The sequence below is a fragment of the Dromaius novaehollandiae genome, chromosome 22, assembly GCF_036370855.1.
Source record: "Dromaius novaehollandiae isolate bDroNov1 chromosome 22, bDroNov1.hap1, whole genome shotgun sequence".
NCBI classification, from domain to species: Eukaryota; Metazoa; Chordata; class Aves; order Casuariiformes; family Dromaiidae; genus Dromaius; species Dromaius novaehollandiae.
In genome coordinates, this window is record NC_088119.1 from 4,630,641 (window position 1) to 4,643,288 (window position 12,648).

The 12,648-nt window shown below is 54.4% G+C and overlaps 1 long non-coding RNA gene across 1 annotated transcript in view; it reads right to left on the reverse strand.

Annotated features, from left to right (window-relative positions):
- The window catches only part of LOC135330653 (uncharacterized), a 30,321-nt gene extending 20,153 nt beyond the window's left edge, over positions 1-10,168 (reverse strand). The window contains exon 1 of the long non-coding RNA XR_010392626.1: positions 9,760-10,168. This is a non-coding gene — a long non-coding RNA (uncharacterized LOC135330653). The remainder of the gene's footprint in view (positions 1-9,759) is intronic.
- Positions 10,169-12,648: the final 2,480 nt, after the last annotated feature.

Sequence of the window (12,648 nt, forward strand, 5' to 3'; positions counted from 1 at the left end):
CTCCTAAAGCATTTCATCAGATCATCAGATAAATGCCCATAATGGTAGGGATGAGCTACCTACTTACACAGATTGGTAACTGCTGCTTAACTTTGCTTTTTCTCCCTCTTCCTTTGTTTTATTGCCATGCATGCCAATACAAGGAGGAAAAAGTGGGACAGGTTCTCTTTAGGTGGGCTCTCATGGCTGCAATTAAAGGAAAGGAGAAAGTAAGAGGCTGAAATGAATCTAATCACACACACACAGAGTTTATTTCCTTTGTCCTTGTAGTTAGAAAACAAGCCCCTGAATCTCTGTCAAAACACCTCATCTAATGGCAGCCAGGCAGGGCTGGCTGAGTGCCTGATTTCCCTTCTCAACAGCAGCCTTTCAGGAACTTGCAAACTGTGGCCCAGAGGGGCTGCAGGCCTGTCCATGAGCCTGTCCCCAACCACTTCACTGAAACCTGCTGTGCACACATGTTTTCTTGATGCTGCCAGGCTGAAAATGCCTGTCTCTTTCTAACCTTTGACCCTGACAAACCTACAAGGATTGCCAAAAGGACGCTGCTTTCCAGTCCCAACAAGAGACACCAGTGGCAAGTACAGCCAGAGCCTGGATCCTCTCTCACTCGTGGGTTTATCCTCCAGAACCAGCTGGGTGGAAAGATACCTGCTGCAAGAGGTGTTTTCAGCCAAGTGCCCTCCTGCACTGAGCAGGAGGAAATTGCATGCAGATTGTCACAGGGGAAACCTTGCTCTCTGCCCTTTGCTCCTCCTCACCTCAGCAGTATCACCCTCCTTGGGCTGAGGGATCCAGTTCTTGGCTGAAGCCATGTGAGGGCATCCCTTAGGTTTCCAGCAATGCCCAGTCTCAGGAGGTCCCTCCTCTCCGGGCTCCAGGCAAACGTCCTGTGCAGAAACAAGCAAACAAAGAGCAAACAAACAATCAGACAACCCCCCAGTATTTTCTATGAGACTTCAAGACTCACAGGAGTCCCTGCCTGGGTTTTTCCAGCCCTTGGTGCCATGCAGAGAGCAGAACAGCCCACCAGCTCCATGCAAAAAGGGTGTGGGCAGTGTGGTCCTGTCCTGGAGTGTGGGGAGAACATTTGCACAGCAGAGGCTTTTTCTCTGCTTCACAGTGAAAGCCACTGGCTCCAGCACCTTTCAGAAAGAGGATCTTTGACTGGAGATCCCTGGATATGGAGGAAAGCTGGCACTATCAAGGGAGAGCCCACTGGAGCTCAGCCTTGCACAGAGACACCCCCTTCCTTCCCCAGGTTCCTGCACAGCCAAGGAATGTGCGTGCACCAGGCTCTCTTGCATGTAACAGAGGTACAAGGTCGTATGGATGGCCTTGACTTCCTCCAGCTAGAAGAGGCATATCTACCCCTGGTGTTCAGCAATGTGGTGAATCAGCCCCTCTTCTTGAGGCCAGCAGCTGCCTGATAGGAGACCAGCTGAGACCTGGCCTCTGCTGTGCTGGTTACCAGAGTAAGGCGGTCTGGTAAATCTAGGTGATCTGGAAGGTGCCTGTCTCCTCCACTGGCACTAGTCCCTCTTAGGACGTGAGGAGGGTCTGGGCCATGGCACCTGGAGGAAAGCAAGGGTCAGTGACTGCACAGAGAAAGGCTTCAGGACACCAGCCAAGACAGGATGCAAAACCCTCAGGGAAGAAGGCTCCAGGCTGGGGACAGCAGGGTGACGAGGACGTTGGGGCAGGAGCTCGGAGTCCCTGGCTCAGTGTAGATTCCACAGCCCTATAACACCCATCCCAGCCTGCCAGGATGCCCCCGGAGGAGAGCTCTGCTGTGCCCCTGCTCCTTCTTCTCCTGCTGCCCAGGGAACACAGTCAATCCTGGCCCTCACATGCTTGGACCAGGACACCTCCAGCAGGGTGAGGGAACTAGGAAAGCTGCTAAGAAAAGATCCATCTTGATCCCCATTCCCTGTCATCTCAGATGACTCCTGGGTGCCCAAGTACACACAGAAAAGGAAACCCTGGCAGTGTTGACTTTCTGAAGGAGACTGCTGGCCACAGCATGCTGCCTTGCAGGTGCCAGTTGGCAGGGAGACTGGGACTCCCTAATGATGTTAACTGGAGGAGAGCTTGCAAGTCCATTCATCAGCTTTGATAAGATCAGTCTTTCATGTTGCAAAGACAGAAATGTGGGTTTGTAGAATAGCTGTGAAATAGCTGTAAAACACTGGTCCCAGGAAGGGTCAGGAGAGAGAGGCAGAGAAAGATGGGCAGCAGGGGAAAGAAAGGCAGGAGAGAATTGTCTGAAGAGAATGGGGAGGATGAGTCCCTTCCCTGTCTCCTCTTTTCTTTGCCAGCAGTAGCAGCACCTTGAGAAAGCTGGTGCAAAAACACCTCTGTGAGCTGAGATTTCCCAGCATTTTCCCATTATTCAAGAGCAGTGGCCTGCAGTGACCTGGTAAGGGTGGTGAGAGTTTCCTGGAGAAAAAAGGAATTGTGCCTCGAGGCAAAACCCGTACTTACCTAGCCATTGCCTCAGGGAGGCAGTGAGGACAACATACCTGAGGTGCATACTTAGAGGGACACTCCTGCTAGTTAGTGACAGTCAGAAAACCACTTCCCAGCCCAGAGAGAGCAGAGCTGTCAGAAATGAGTCCATGGGGCAGGCAGCAAAGGCAGAAGTGGGGAAGAGAAAGTGCTCTTGTTGTTATTATGCCTGAAATGCTTCCTCTGTTTTTCTCTCCTCTGGCAGCCACACGTCAGGCCACTGAATGTCCTGACAGTGGAAGGGACCTGGGAGCTCTGTGCTCCTCATGGCAGGAAGGGTCTGTTCTTGGTTTGATCTCCCAATGGAGTCCTCTCCTCACCACTTAGAAGTGCTTGCTTTCCTGCACACCCTCTGCTTGGCTGCTTGTAACTTCGGGGGGTTCTTCCCGCTGGGGTTTCACATCTTGAGCTTCCTCTGCTCTCTGTGGAAGGTGCTATTTCCTCTTGAAACACAAGTATCCTCCAGCTCTGTGGCTTCTCCCTTTTTCTTCCTCCGGTGCCTGGGAACACTACCTCCCACCAGAATGCCCAGAAGCAGGTGGGCAACCCTGCTCTGCACCACCCCAGGGAGTCTGGCTGTGTCCTGTTCTGGCAGGATAACCTGCAACCCCAGAGAGGCAGTTGGCTCCAATGGGGGCTGTGGACTCCCACAAACCCAGAGGTGACAAGCACATCCTACTGTATGGCTGAAGGGGGAAAAGCTGGGAATCAGTAAGTTGCTGCCTCCCCAGGGTGTACCTGAGGCACTCCTTGGGGTGCTAGTCTGTGAAGTCTGTGGATAGTGCAGCCGTGAACCCTGGAACAGGAATGGGATGGGAAGGGGTGGGATGATGAAGATGGGAACGCCCCCCCCCCCATCTCCACCTCCTTCTTGGATCAGCTCTAGATGGACCCCATGCACCAGCCACAGCAGAGATAACGAGCTCTGTTCTGTTCACTTTAAGGCTGATTTAGGCTTTGCCTCAAAAAACTCCACAGTGATAATGATAACAACAACAACAGCACTGTTACTACTACTACTACTACTACTATAAATAATAATAATAACAACAATTAAAATAACAGTAATAATTTTTAACCTTCTAAGACCTGGAGGAATAAGGCCAGCAGTCTCTACCATTACCCCTCCAACTCGTGACCGTGCTGCACCTCACATGCTGCAGAAGGGAATTCCTAGAGATGTGGGGGCTCTCAAGACTGACACAGCCTTTTCCCATGCGAAAGACTCTCCTTCCTTGACTCCTGTGTCTCCTCTCTCCATCCCCAAGGCCTTGCCTGCGTTGGATGCACCTGGTTCCCGTACAGTGTCTGCCTCCAAGCCCCTCTCTGGACACTCCAATGCTGCAGCTCTCAGACATCTGAAGGAACACCACTCCTGAGCCCTGCAGTCCCCCAAATGCTATGGTTGTGGTTTCTGCCTATGCTGACTTTAAGATTGAATCTTTTAGAGACACCTTTACTTTTTCAGACTTCAGTAAAACAATCTATAGTGTAAATGTGAATTAGATCAAGAGTATTTTTCCAATTGTAATACCAGTATCCAGATGATGGATTATATCAGTAAGGTTTTACTAATGTAACAGATATTATAGAGATAACATCAATACTATAAAACAGTTGCAGCTACCTGTCAAATCTTCATGCAAGTTTACTTAGTAGGCAGTGAGGAGTTATTAATTACCAGAAAAGTCAGATCAGAATTGGAACATCACAAAATGCTGAATGCAGTTATGCATATCCATAGTAGTAATAGCTATCTTCTGTATTTTCTGTTTTCTGTAGCTATTATAGCCTTCATAGTAAAAATGAACAAACACTTAACTGGACATCATACAAATCGCCAAACTGGAAAAAACATAAAAAATATGATTTTCTTTAACCCATTTAACATCAATTTCAGAAAATTTTTCATTCCAGCCTGCCATCTATGAAATACAGTCCTGCCAATCCCTTCAGGCAGGGTGAAATCTCTCTTCCTGTCTGCATGAAGGTGCCTCATAAGCCAGGCAATCCCCTTTCCTGTCATACCATCCCAGCCTCAGAGCAATCATAGACCACTTCAGAAACCATTCTTGTAGCAGCCATTTCCCCCTAAAGCAAACAAATACACACTTTCTCAGTCACTACTAGACTTGGTTTCTTCATAGCCAGTTACATCTCCATTTGCCCTGGTCTTCACCTTTAGCTGCAGAAAATCCTGCTTTCCCTCTTTGCATAGAATCATAGAATTGTTGAGTGATTTAGGCTGAAGGAGACCTCTGGAGGTCATCTAGTCCAAGCAGATGCCGTGAGATCCAGCTGCTCAGGGTCCTGCCCAGTTAAGTCCTGAATACCTCCAAGCATTGCTGTTTCACAGCTTGTCTGGAAAACTTGATCCACCCCCAGGGTAAATAACAACAACAATGATAAAAAGAATAACAAGTCCTGATTTGTAATCCATATTTCCCATGTTCCAACCTGTGTCCATTGCCTTTCACCCTATGGCTGAGCACCTTTGAGAAGACTCTGCTTCCGTCTGGTTTTTTAGTCTCCAATCAGGGACCTGTGGACAGCAAGTCTTCCTTCAGCTCTCTCCCTTTAAGGCTGAAGAAGCCCAGTTCACCAAGCCTCTGCTTCTGTGCCATGTGCTCCAGCCCCATGACCTGCTGGCTGGCCTCTGCCAATCTCATTCTGCATGTCAGTGCCTCAAGAAGCTGAAAGGAGCCTTTTGCCAGGGGAAATGTTGTCTCTTGAGGCAAGCCTTTGGAGGGGAAAATGCCCTGGTAAGCAGGGCCTCCCTCCTGTCTGACACCTGGGCACAGGGAACCAGCAGTTTAGTTTGCTGTTTTGGGATGAGTCATTGGGCCAAGATGAGCCACTCCTGGCAGGCGGGAGTGTTAGAAATACTGCAGACGGCCCCATGGAAGAATCATCCTCTGAGCTCTCGCCAGCCACACTGTGCATCCAGCTCTCCAACTCCAGCTGTGGCCAGGAAAACACAACAGATGTGAGATTAGTCCCATGGGCTAATCAGAATCAATGTAATGTGCTTAGAAAAAAGCATGCAGGTCATTTCAAATGTCATTTTGGAATGAGGTAGTAGTGCCCCCATATGCAAACCTGTCTATTATTTGGTCTCCCACATGCCCCACTTTTCTCACAAAATCCTGACTCTTCCATCACACATCTTTGGGTGCTTCAAGAGCAAGAGGACAGAACGGAAACCATCCTCCAGCTGCCATCCAAACTACTGCTTGCTTTCCCATCCAAGTGGGAGCATGGCTGCTCATCCACCTTCCTATCCCCCACAGGCACAGGCCATCTCTTTTCTCCAGGTGCCTCCTTCTCCTTCCCCCCTTCTCATTCTCTCTGTCCTGTTTCTCCTTCTCATGCATTCCCCACCTCCTCCTTGACACAAAGACTGAGCTCTGTGTGTCACCTCAGGAGGCCTCACTGCAAACACCTGCACATTTGCTCCCCCAGGCAGGAAAACCCAGCCAGTGTCTCCTTTCAGGCACCCTGGCTGTTTCTGTCTCCTCCCACCACAGCTGCTCTCCAGGGCCAGCTCTTTGCTCCACCAGACAGACTTAGCACCACAAGAGCACTGCACACAGAGCAACAAACTACTTCCTAGAAATAGAGGGGCCAGGTGATTGCTCAACCACACCGACTCAGGGACATGGGGACTCCCCCCAGCCAAGCACTGGTGATTCCCCAAAGCTGGAGGAGACACATGAAAAGCAGTGGGGCATCTTGAGGGGATGGACCAGAGAATCTTCTTCATTTTCTAAGGTGACTTGCTCAAATGCTGAGAGCTTGCCTCATCCCCAGATGCAGGGCTAGGAAGGGATTTTCCCTCCTTGGGCTACTTAGGCTAGGTGGTATAAAACCATAAGGACAGTCATGTCTCCCACCAAGGGTCCTCTGCCCCAATAGTGGTCATCAGTGGTGGCTGAGGAAAGAACAAGAGCTGGACAAGCAAGTAGGATACTTCTCCTGCATACTCGCCCCTGTGACCCAGTTAGGATCTGCAGCTCAGGGCTGTTCCTGAGTCTGCTCTGGCTTATGTGGTAATAGCTCTCCAATAGCTCTCCTCCAAGATCAGTCTCCCCTGGAGACCATGTCAGGTTTGCTATACCATTTTGATCATTTCCCACAACCCTGGATCTAGACACTTTTGTGAAAGCCTCACTGACATGTGCTTAATGACACTTCCTCCCACCACATGGGCAGGGAAGGCAACAGCCCAGCCTCACCACAGCCCCCAGGTGCCATTGCTGGGCAGGCTGAGCTCAAAGCTACATGCAAACAGAGGCAAGGAGAGAAACGCCCTTCAGAGCACTCTGCATGCCTTTCTGTGCAGTGCTGCGTACTGAGGGCACCAGTGTGGGCTCAGTGCACAGAGGTAGGCAGCGCTGTCTTGGAGCTCAGCTTTCTGCACATGGAGAAGCACGAGGGAGGTCTCCACAGACAGCGAAGAGGAGAACCTTCCCGACTCTGCCTGAGGTTTCCATTTTCCCACTTGCAGCAACAGCTTAGGGGGCTGCGCTGGGAGCTGCTGGTACCAGGAGATGTAGGGATTGGAATAGCTGGAGGAGAAATTACAGTGCAGTGTTATGCTGTGTCCTGCCTGGATGGTCGCTTCTGGTGGGAACTGCAGCACAAAGTCCTTTTGTGCATGACCTGTAAAGGCAGAAAGGCATTTCAGCACTGCTTGTCTGTGTATGCATCTATCTACCACTTCTTCAGCTCTCTCAATATCCCCCACCTCCATTTTTCTCTTTTCACAGCCTATGGAAAGCTAAGGTGTTTGTCTGTACACCCTTCTTTCTCCAAGTTCTTGTGACTCCTCAGAGGCCAGTCTGTGAGCTCATCCTGATTTTCATCAGTATCTCACTGGGCTGTGAGGCCATCCGCTGTTTCTGTACCTATCACTGGCTTTTTGCCCCTCCTGGAGATCAGAAGCAGCTCTATTAGCTATTGGTCTCTCCTTCTGCCTTGCCTAGCTCTGGTCATACTTCTCACTACAACATTCTCTCCCTAAGCCACACCACAGTGTCTGTCCATGCCCTGGCTTTATAAAGCTTTCCACCTCTCCTAGCATGGACTTAGCCTTCTCTGAACAGTCTTCAAGGATTTTTGACATTCCAGCATAGACTGACAACATGTTTTTCAAATCCACCAAGGAGAGAATTTCCCATGTCTAGCACAGGTTCCTCCCCTGGCAGATCGCACTCGCTTGCTCGCTCTCTCTAAATATGTATGGATAAACAGTGCACACAAAGGCACTTGTTGTCTGAGAAGCAGAGGTGCAGAGCCTCATTCCTCCTTTTATGCCCATTACTCCTGACATCCCTCAGAGTACTTGCAGTGCTCCACCGGCAGCCCCTGTTCTCCCCCGTGAAGTCAGAATTTGCATCTCCCCCTCCAGCACTGACAAGGCACTCTCTTGCTCTGATGCTCCCCAGCCTGAAAGTGTGTCTCACCAAAGGCTGCCAGTCCCAGCAGGGCTGCCAGAAAAATCAGGACCATGTCACGATCTCCACTCCACGAGGTGTCCAGGTATCTCCGCGAAAGAGGGTGCTGAAGATAGCAGCTTCTGTCTTCCCCTGCCTCTGCAGGCTCAAAGCACCCTCCAGACCTCAGCCCAGAGGGTGGAGCAACACTCTCTCACTGCTGCTCCAGACAGATCTCCTTAGGACCTTACACCTCTGGCCCAGGGAGGCTCTCTGGAGAAAGGAGCTGAAGCTGTTAAAATGCTCAGCCTAAGCAAAGCAATCAAGCTGCAGCCTTTCCTGTGCTCCATGTTCCCAAGGACCAACGGGAGGCTTTTCCAGCACTCAGAGGTCCCTATGTGCAGTCAGGCCACAGCTGAGCTCTTTCACAAGCCTCTAGGCCCAAAGGTGCTTGGATATCCTCTCAGTCAGACATACCCAGCTGCAGCACTGCTGCCTTTGAACTCTGCGCCACATTGCCAAAGGGGCCCTGGGCACCAAAAAATTCCTGTAGGAGCCTAACATCGTGCAGCCTGCTCTCAGGCACCAGGAGGCTGCTGGGTGTCTTCCTGCTTTTAGCCCCTCCTGACGATCACAAGCAGCCCAGCCATCCCCCAGCAAGGAAGAAGTGTCCGTGGTGAACTCTTCTTGCCATCCAGAGCCCAACCCAAGACAGAGGCTTGTGCCCACTCCAGCAGGGCATGAAGAAAGGCCACTTTACTCCCAGTCATGTCCCCCTTGTCCCTACGTACTGTCTGAACAGAGGTAGGTCCAGACACAGACAAAGGCACTGTGACCCAGGCTGTCTCTCCACACAAGGATTTCCCCTCTGTTCTCCCTCAGCCAGTCAAGAGGCTCCTCAAGGGAAAGGGCTCTGGGAAAAGCACCTGCTGCAGAAACCCTCCACCAGAGGCAGACACACTGTCCCCTCTGGCAGGGTGGCAGAAATGGCAGCACAGCCCTTTGCTTTGCTGAAAAGCCCTCTCCATCCCTTCCAGTATCCACGTGCACAGCCTCCAGCTGCCTGTGCTCACCTGGGCCCTGGGAGTCACATACAGGAGAGACAAGGGTGGGCTGAGGGCTGGCTACTGGAGGGACCAGGAGCTCCCAGCCAGCTCCTGGAGAGACCATGAGCTTTGAGACTCAGCTACAGGTAAGGCCACAGGTAAGGTGCTGGACCAACTGCTGGAGAGACCTGTTTGCCTCTGTTGTGTGTCTGTGTTTTGTGCATTAGGCAACTGGGAGACCAGGTCATGCCACACCATCTGTTGATGGGCCTAAGTGTCTAACGTTGGTTACTGGAGGAATCCACCCTGTCCACAGGGAGTGTGCATAGATCTGCGTACCATCAACTCTTGTGGGGCTGTGGGCACTGGGGGTTCGTGTGTCGAGGTGCCAGCAAATGGGGAGACCGGGAGATCCTGATCAGCTCAATCGCCCCACCTCCAGGCACTGAAGGCATCACCAGCATTCCAGTCACTGTTTCCTCACCCGCTGCTGCCGCCGCCTTGGTATGTCTCCGTCACAGCCAGTGTGGGAGCTACTTGTCCACTCGGAGGCTTGGGAGCCATTTCAGGGTCCCTCCTGCCACGGAGGCCCCGGCCCAGTGGGACCCGCGCAGGGACAGGCCCGCTGCGGCGCAGCGAGCGGCAAGGTGAGGCGAGGCGGCCCCGGTGGGTAGAGCAGCAGCACCCCCCAGCGGGCCCGGCCCCCGCCAAGCCCCACACCCCCAGTCCCGCCCCAACCACAGCAGTTCGTGCCCGGCCGCAGCCCCGACCTGTGCCGCCGGGTCTCCCACGGCGCAGTAATACACCGCCGCGTCCCGCCAGCGGGGCCGGGCGAGATGCAGGACGCTGGAGCGGCGGTCTTCGGACACCATGAGGGTCCCTGGCGGGTCCCGCACCTCTTTCGACCCTTTGAAAGCGCTCGTGATGAACGTTGGACCTCGTCCCGGGAGCTGCTGGTACCAGTAGATGTACTCGTTGTTCTTTATTTTGGGGTGTGAGCAGGTGATGTTAATGCCAGTGCCCTCGGTGGCCTCTGCCGACGGCTCCTGCTGCACCTGAGCCCTGCCCACAGCCACTGCCGAGAAAGAAGACAATCCCGGAGAAAGGGTCAGGCAGAAGGAAAGTGGCAGTGAGACGGAGGCAGTCGGGACGGATGGGGACATGCGGCGAGTGGCTGACGTGGAGAATGATCTCTGCATCAGTGTGTGGAGAGACTTGAGGAGGCTTAGAGGTTTGGTGCGGATGCATGAAGGGATGGGTTGAAAGTCAGATGGGTGGATGGACGGATGAAGGCAGGAAAAGTAGACAGGGGAGCCGAGGTGTGATGGTGAAGGATGGATGGCTGATTTCAGGGCAAGAACAAATGCTGAAGGCACAGGGGAATGAATGGATGTATGGAATGATGGAGCAGCACAGGAAAGCAAACTGGTACTGATAACAAGGATGAAGAATGAGAAAAGGAGGCGAGAGTGGAGCCAGAGAGCTGCAAGAAGAGAAAGGGAGATGGTAGATGAGGAAGGGAGGCAGAAAGAGCGACTTAAAAGCCGAGCAACAAGTGCGGGTGCTGGCCCCCCCACCCCGCCGCAGCGCAGGGCCCCGCGCACCCAGGACCATCACGGCCAGCGCCGCCAGCCCTGCGCCCCGGCACCGCCGCATCGCGCCGCACCGCTCGGCCGCCCGCGCCTCGCTGCCCCCCGCCAGCAGCGACTCTCTGCTGCGGCGCCGGCGTCTCCTCTCGGACGCCGCCGCCGCTCGCCCCGTCGTCAGCTCCGCCCCGGGGCTGCGCCCTGCCCGGGCGTCGGCGCCGGCCCCGCTCTCGTCTCGCGTCCGCGCCGGGGCGGCGGCGTCCGGGAGGCGACAGCGGCGGGAGCGGGGCTCTCGGCGGGGCTGCGGCACACGCAGGCGGAGGCTCCGCGCCGCGCACGGCGCTCCCGGGCGCGCGGCTGCAGCAGGGGCCGGGCGGGAGGGGAGCGGCAGGGGCCGGGCAGCGCGGCGGGGACGAGCCTTCCTGCCGCCGCCACAAAGCGGAGCGCGACGAGCCGCGGTGGTGGTGGCGGGAGCCGGCGGTGCCGGTGCTCCTCAAGCCCGGCCGCAGGAAGGGCTCCTGAGCTGCTGCGCGGGAATAGCGCACCCCGAAAGGACACCAACCACCCCCCCCCCCGCCCCCACAAGGTGCCGCAGGCTGCTGCCCAGCGCCCTCCCCTGCTGGGGTTTTCTGCCCCTGCTCAGAGACCTGAGCCTGGTGCTGCTCTGTGCACCTGATGGTGGCCACAGTGCGGAGCTGCCTCAGCTGCCACAGCTGCTGCCCACCCACCCTCCCAGTGGGGCCTGTGACCAGAATTCACCCCAAGGGAAATGTATGTCCCAGAGCCTGGCACCGAAGAGGCCTTGCTTGTCCTGGGAGCCTGGAGCACACCTCTGCCCTGGCAGCACTAACGCAAGGGCTGCCTGAGCTTTTCTTGCCCTGACACTGCCCCAAGCACAGGCAGGGCACTAACCCACCCTCCTCAGAAATGGCGAGTCCTGGCCAATATCCTTTTCTGCACTCAGAGCTCTCCCCACGGGGGCATTCACAGCCCTGCTGCTGCTGGCTGCATCGTCCTGCCAACACCTGGGACAGGTTTACCCAGGTTGGATCAGGATGCAGGTGCCCAGGAACAGGACAAGGAGCTCCAGCCGCTGCTCCCAGCAGCATCATTTACGTTGCTCGGGGCACATGGCACAAGAGAGGGCAAAGCTGCCCAGCACAGAGATTTCCAGGCTCCCCAGTGCAGCTCCTCAGGAGGAGGAGGTGGGGCAGGCACCTCTCTGGGCTTGCTCCTTACACTTCACAAGAGCTGCTTGGAGGATTTCAAGGCTCTGCATGGGCAGCTGCTAGCTCAAATCCTGTGATGGAAGGCACGTTGCATTGTTGTGGGTTGAGCTGTGCTAGCCAGCCTAGACTCCCTGCCCCGGTTAACCCAGCCTCTGTCCAGGGGAAACAGGCAGGGAAAGGGGAGAAGTTTGCACAACAGGTATCACAGCACTGAACACACCCCAGCATCTCTCTGCAGTGCTGATGGCCTCCAGACTATTGAAATACTGCCGAGTTTTCAAGGCAATGAATCAGAGAAGGCCTCACCCAAAAGACATGCAGCAGGCTGATTTGCCGAGCAAGGGGGAGCAGCATTACCAGAGCCTGCTTTGAGGCAGCCTGAACAGACACAGTCCCCACACAGGTGGAGGAGAAGCAGGTCATGTTTGGGGGCATCTGAAATAGGAGATTCGTAGGCCGGGTGAGAGCTCTCCCACTGGCAGGCTCTCAGGGCACAAGGCTTGTCCTTCTGGGGCCTGCACAGCACTGGGCACATCCCCCCACCACCACTCCTGTGGTTCTGGAGACCACTCCAGTGCCCAAAGCACAGGAGGAGACAGACTCCCCAGCAATGCAGCTCAGCCGGCTCTCATCAGCCGTGTGAACCAGCACATGCTGGGCTTGGCTCAGGTTGTTTGAAATCTCTCCTCGGTGCCACCTGCTCCTTCGTGTTTCTTTGTCCTTTGAAGAGAGCTGAGTTACCTTAAGGTGAGTCTGGAGGCAGCTTCATCAGCACTCTGCTTCTGGAGTCCTGGCCACAGCATTTGCATCCTGCAGGCATCCTAGCTTGTCCCCAGCACACACC